Consider the following 6245-nt stretch of genomic DNA (forward strand, 5'->3'; position numbering starts at 1 on the left):
TGTCTTAAATTAGTAGGTACATTTGTCACAATTAATGAACCAATATTGATACATTATTATTAATTCAAGTCTGTACTTTAGTCAGATTTTCTTAGTTTTCACTTAATGTCTTTTTTTTTTGTTTCAGGACTCAGTCCAGGATAACATATTACATCCAGTTGTCATGTCTCCCTAATTTCTCAGACTTTCCTTGTTTTTGATTATCTTGACAATTTCAAGGAGTAGAGTAGTTAGGTGTTTTTAGGATGCCCTATTATTGAAATTTTCTTTTCTTTTTTTTTGAGATGGAGTCTCACTCTGTCACCCAGGCTGGAGTGCAGTGGTGCAATCTTGGCTCACTGCAAACTCCGCCTCCTGGGTTCACACCATTCTCCTGCCTCAGCCTCCCGAGTAGCTGGGACTACAGGCACCCGCCACCACACCCAGCTAATTTTTTTGTATTTTTAGTAGAGACGGGGTTTCGCCGTGTTAGCCAGGATGGTCTCAATCTCCTGACCTTGTGCTCCACCATCCTCGGCCAAAATGCTGGGATTACAGGTGTGAGCCACCACGCCTGGACCTGTTATTCCACTTTATCTGATGTTTTTATCATGATTAGTCTGGGGTTGTGGATTTTGGGAGGAAGGCCATAGAGGAAATGTGAGTACATGAGATTTGGGAGGGGCTAGGGGTGGAACGATATGGTTTGGCTGTGTCCCCACCCAAATCTCATCTTGAATTGTAGTTCTCATAATCACCACGTGTGGTGGGAGGGACCCCGTGGGAGATAATTGAATCATGGGGGCGGTTTCCCCCATGCTATTCTCATGATAGTAAGTTCTCACAAGATCTGGTGGTTTTTTAATTTTTTTAATTTTTTTATTTTTATTTTTTTTTGTTTTTTGTTTTTTTGAGACAGAGTCTCTCTCTGTTGCCCAGGCTGGAGTGCAGTGGGGTCATCTCGGCTCACTGCAAGCTCTGCCTCCTGGGTTCATGCCATTCTTCTGCCTCAGCCTCCCAAGTAGCTGGGACTACAGGCACCCACCACCACGCCTGGCTAATTTTTTGTATTTTTAGTAGAGACGAGGTTTCACCATGTTAGTCAGGATGGTCTGGATCTCCTGACCTTGTGATCCACCTGCCTCGGCCTCCCAAAGTGCTGGGATTACAGACATGAGCCACCACGCCTAGCTCGATCTGGTGGTTTTATAAGGGGCTGTCACTGTCAATGTTGACCACAGTCACCTGTCTGAGGTGGTGTGTCAGGTTGCTGTATGGTAAAGTTGTTCTTTTCCTCTCCTGTCTAGAAAGTCACTATCTGTAGCCCACACTTAAGGAGTAGGGGGTTATGTCTTCCTTCCTTGAGGGCAAGCTATCTACACTTTTTAAATTTACATATTTTTACATATTTTATTTATATATTACATATTTACATATTTTTTGGAGTTTTTAACACACTTTTGCAACCTAAAAAAGAAAAATAACCCAAACAAACAAGAGACTGCCTTGTATTAGAAGTATCTCCAAAGAACACTTTGAGGATATAAATCTGTGACAATGAAGAAAACTTCTTTCTTGGTTAAGTGACATACATAATGTATTACTGTGTTCTCACACTGAAAATAAAGACATACCTGAGACTGGGTAATTTATAAAGGAAAGAGGTTTAATTCACTCACAGTTCGCATGGCTGGAGAGGTCTCAGGAAACTTACAATCATGGTGGGTGGAAGATACCTCTTCACAGGGTGGCAGGAGAGAGAATGAGTGCTGAGTAAAGGGGGAATCCCCTTATAAAACCACCAGCTCTTGTGAGAACTTACTCACTATCATGAGAATAGCATGGGGGAAACTGCCCCCATGATTCAATTACCTCCCATTGGGTCCCTCCCACCACACGTGGTGATTATGGGAATGACAATTCAAGATGAGATTTGGGTGGGGACACGGCCAAACCATATTGTTTCACCCCGGCCCCTCCCAAATCTTGTGTCCTCACATTCCAAAACACAATCATGCCTTTCCAACAGCCCCCCAAAGTCTTGGCTCATTTCAGCATTAACCCAAAAGTCCAAGTCCAAAGTCTTATCTGAGACAAGGCAAGTCCTTTCTGCCTATGAGTCTGTAATATCAAAAGCAAGTTAGTTACTTCCTAGATAAATGGGGGTACAGGCATTGAGTAAACACACCCATCCCAAATGGGAGAAATTGGCCAAAAAAAAGGGGCTACAGGACCCATGCAAGTCTGAAATCCAATAGGGCAGTCACTAAGCCTTAAATATCCAAAATGATCTCCTTTGACTTTATGTCTCACATCCAGGTCACACTGATGCAAGAGGTGGGCTCCCATGGCCTTGGGCAGCTCCATCCCCATGGCTTTGCAGGGTACAGCCCCCCTCCCTGCTGCTTTAATGGCTGGTGTTGAGTGTCTGTAGCTTTTCCAGGTGCAAGAGTGGAAAAGCTGTCAGTGGGTCTACCATCTTGGTGTCTGGAGGACGGTGGTCTTTTTCTCACAGCTCCACTAGACAATGCCCCAGTGGGGAATCTGTGTGTGGGCTCCAACCCCACATTTCTCTTCTGCGCTTATAGCAGAGATTCTCCATGAGAGCTCTGCCCCTGCAGCAACCTTCTGCCTGGGCATCCAGGCACTTCCATACATCCTCTGAAATCTAGGTGGAGGCTCCCAAACCTCAGTTCTTGACTTCTGTGCACCCGCAGGCTCAATACCAAGTGGAAGCTGCCAAGGCTTGGGGCTTGCACCCTCTGAAGCCATGGCCTGAGCTGTACCTTGGCCCCAGCCATGGCTGGAGCAGCTGGGACACAGGGCAGCAAGTCCTGAGGCTGCACATAGCCAGGGGGCCCTGGATCCAACCCAAGAAACCATTTTTTTCCTCCTAGGCCTGGGGCCCTGTGATGGGAGGGGCTGCTGTGAAAATCTCTGACATGCCCTGGAGGTATTTTCCCCACTGTCTTAGCGATTAGCATTTGATTCCCCATTACTTATGCAAATTCCTGCAGCTGGCTTGAACTTCTACCCAGAAAATGGGGTTTTCTTTTCTACTGCACTGTCAGGCTGCACATTTTCCAAACTTTTATGCCGTGTCACCTCTTGAATGCTTTGCTGCGTTAAGAGATTTTTTCTGCCAGGTACCCTAAATCATCTCTCTCTAGTTCAAAGTTCCACAGCAAAATGCCACCAGTCTCTTTGCAAAACAAGAGTGCCATCTGGGTTCCCAACAAGTTCCTTATCTCCATCTGTATTAGTCTGTTCTCATGCTGCTATAAAGGACTAAGACTGGGTAATTTATAAAGGAAAGAGGTTTAATTGACTTACAGTTCCACCTGGCTGGGGAGGCCTCAGGAAACTTATAACCATGGTGGAAGGGGAAGCAAATGTGTCCTTCTTCACATGATGGCAGAAAGGAGAAGTGATGAGCAAAAGGGGGAAGAGCCACTTATAAAACCATCACATCTTGTGAGAACTCACTCACTATCATAAGAACAGCCGCATGGGGGTAACTGCCCCCGTGATTCAATTACTTCCCACCAGGTCCCTCCCACAACATGTGGGGATTATGGGAACTACAATTCAAAATGAGATTTGGGTGGGGACACAGCCAAACTGTGGCAGGCCAGGTCTCACTAATGCAGGCCTCCATAACAACTGTTTCAGTACTGACTGAGTGGTTAAGTTAAATATTAAAAGCTAGTGCCCTTATACAAAGGCTGGGATGTAACAATAGCCCATCAAGAGTTTTGCCTACGCCTTTCTTGGGCCCTAATGCATGACAAAATAACAGAGGAATTCTTAACAGGACCCATTTAGGATTAAACAAGTTTTATTGTGGGTCTGAAGAAACTCCTCAGGCCTCCACAAACAAGTTTATTGGGAGTCTGAAGGAACTCCCCAAACCTCCATGATTTAGTGGGAGACAAGATAAGGGTAATCACCCCCGCACCTGGACCCATTTAGATTAAGTAAATTTACTGAGGCTCCAGAGGAAGGTCTTCAGGACTCAGATCTTAGTTACAGATTAAAAGAAGTTAATCACTTATGTGTTTAGATAAATATATACTTATATGTAGACATACAGCTTAGAAGGCATGTAAGCTCTGGAAAACTTTGTAATTTTGAGTTGGTCTGGGGATAATTTCCAAGCCTTCTCCCTGTAGCTGGCTGCAGAAATAAACTCTCTTCCTCCCCAGTTCCTCTGCATCTCATTATTGGGCCATGAGAAATAGAAGCCTGATCCTCAGTTTGGTCCAGGAAAAAAACCATATCACCATCTGAGACCACCTCAGCCTGGACTTAATTGTTCATATCACTATCAGCATTTTGGTCAAAGCCATTCGGCAAGTCTCTAGGAAGTTCCAAACTTTCCCACATTTTCCATTCTTCTTCTGAGCCCTCCAAACTGCTCCGACCTCTGCCTGTTACCCAGTTCCAAAATTGCTTCCACATTTTTGGGTATCTTTACAGCAGTGCTCAACTCTGTGTGGTACCAATTTACTGTATTAGTCTGTTCTCATGCTGCTAATAAAGACATATCCAAGACTGGGTAATTTATAAAGGCAAGAGGTTTGACTCACAGTTCAGCACGGCTGGGGAGGCCTCGGGAAACTTACAATCATGGCAGAAGGGGAAGCAAACACATCCTTCTTCACATGGTGGCAGGACAGAGAAGAATGAGAATCGAGTGAATTGGGAAGCCCCTTATAAAACCATCAGATCTCGTGAGAACTTACTATCATGAAAACAGTATGGGGGAAACCACCTCCATGATTCAATTACTTCCCACTGGGTCCCTCCCACCACATGTGGAGACTATGGGACCCACAGTTCAAGATGAGATTTGGGTGGGGACACAGCCAAACCGTATCACATACTAAGGACCTACAATTTTTTATTCATTGAGCCATTAGTGCTTGAGAAATACTTTCTTTTGTGTCACCTCTGTCATCCACTGCTGCAGTAGATGTCATTTGCCCCAACTCAGATCTAAGAGAATGTTTCCTATTTCTAAAGGACAGAGAATGTTGAAGTCTTTTCCAGCAGCTAGGGAGTGGGCTGAACCCCTCGGCTGGGTTGCGAAGTTCTCCCACAAGTCAGGCCTGTTTCTCATTCAGTGGTTTTCTTTGAAGATTAGCACTGTTTTACAAAAGGATTTTTAAAAAGTACTTTCCAGAATTAGCCAGATGTGGTGGTGCATGCTGTAGTGTCAGCTGCTTGGGAGGCTGAAGGGGGAGGATCGCTTAAGCCCAGGAGCTTCAGGTTGCAGTGAGCTGTGTTTGTGTTACTGCACTCCAACCTGGGTGTCAGAGAGTCTCATAAAAAAAATTATATATATATAGGCTGGGCGTGGTGGCTCACGCCTGTAATCCCAGCACTTTGGGAGGCCGAGGTGGGCGGATCACGAGGTTGGGAGTTCGAGACCAGCCTGACCAACATGGTGAAACCCCGTCTCTACTAAAAATACAATATATATATATATATATATATATATGAAAGAAGAAGGCAGCTAAGCTAGGGAATAATTCTATGCATGGGCCACATGGCAGAAGGCAGCCCTTTGGGCAATGAGCTGGGCAGTTTAGCAGAGAGAAATTGGCCAAGGCATTGAAACACTTGGTTTCTGAGCCCAGCTTCATTCAGGCCTTGCTGATGGACCCCAAATAAATCCTAGCCCCCTCCTCATGTGTTCTCTCCACTGTCCTTGGGATGGAGACTCTGGACCTAGGAGCTTAGGCACGGTGATGAGGCAGGACAAAGTCACTTCCTTTTCCCTAGTCCCTGGGCAAACCTTTATTCCCCCTTCTTCAACTTGCCCTGCCTACTTTCCCTCCCCACTCTCTGCTCTGGGAACCAGGCTCTTGGGGAGATTGAGCTGCTGTGAGGGCTGCCCAGGAGGGGCCCCATCTGAAGGTAAAGTCCCACGGGGCCTTTATCCGTGGTCTTTGATCCTGTCTTCTCTCTCATTCTTGCTCTCACTCCCACTCATTCTCCGCCTCATGGTGGATCCATTTTTCTTCTGGTCTCCTGTCAGCTTTATTCTGTCTGCTCACCCACTTTTCTGGCCATATTCTCAACCACTTTCTCAAAGGCAGCTGTCCCGCCGGTCCCAGCTCTTTACTCCTAGAGCCCAGAACTCGGGTGAGTGGAACCACCCTGGTGTCCGTTAAGTCCCCAGCCTTGAGGAAGGTCCTGCCATTTTCCCTCAACTCGCCTGGCTAATCCTCTTCCTGTTCAGAGGGGTTTTCTGGGCAGGA

This window comes from Nomascus leucogenys, chromosome 11 (genome assembly GCF_006542625.1).
Source record: "Nomascus leucogenys isolate Asia chromosome 11, Asia_NLE_v1, whole genome shotgun sequence".
Taxonomy (NCBI): Eukaryota; Metazoa; Chordata; class Mammalia; order Primates; family Hylobatidae; genus Nomascus; species Nomascus leucogenys.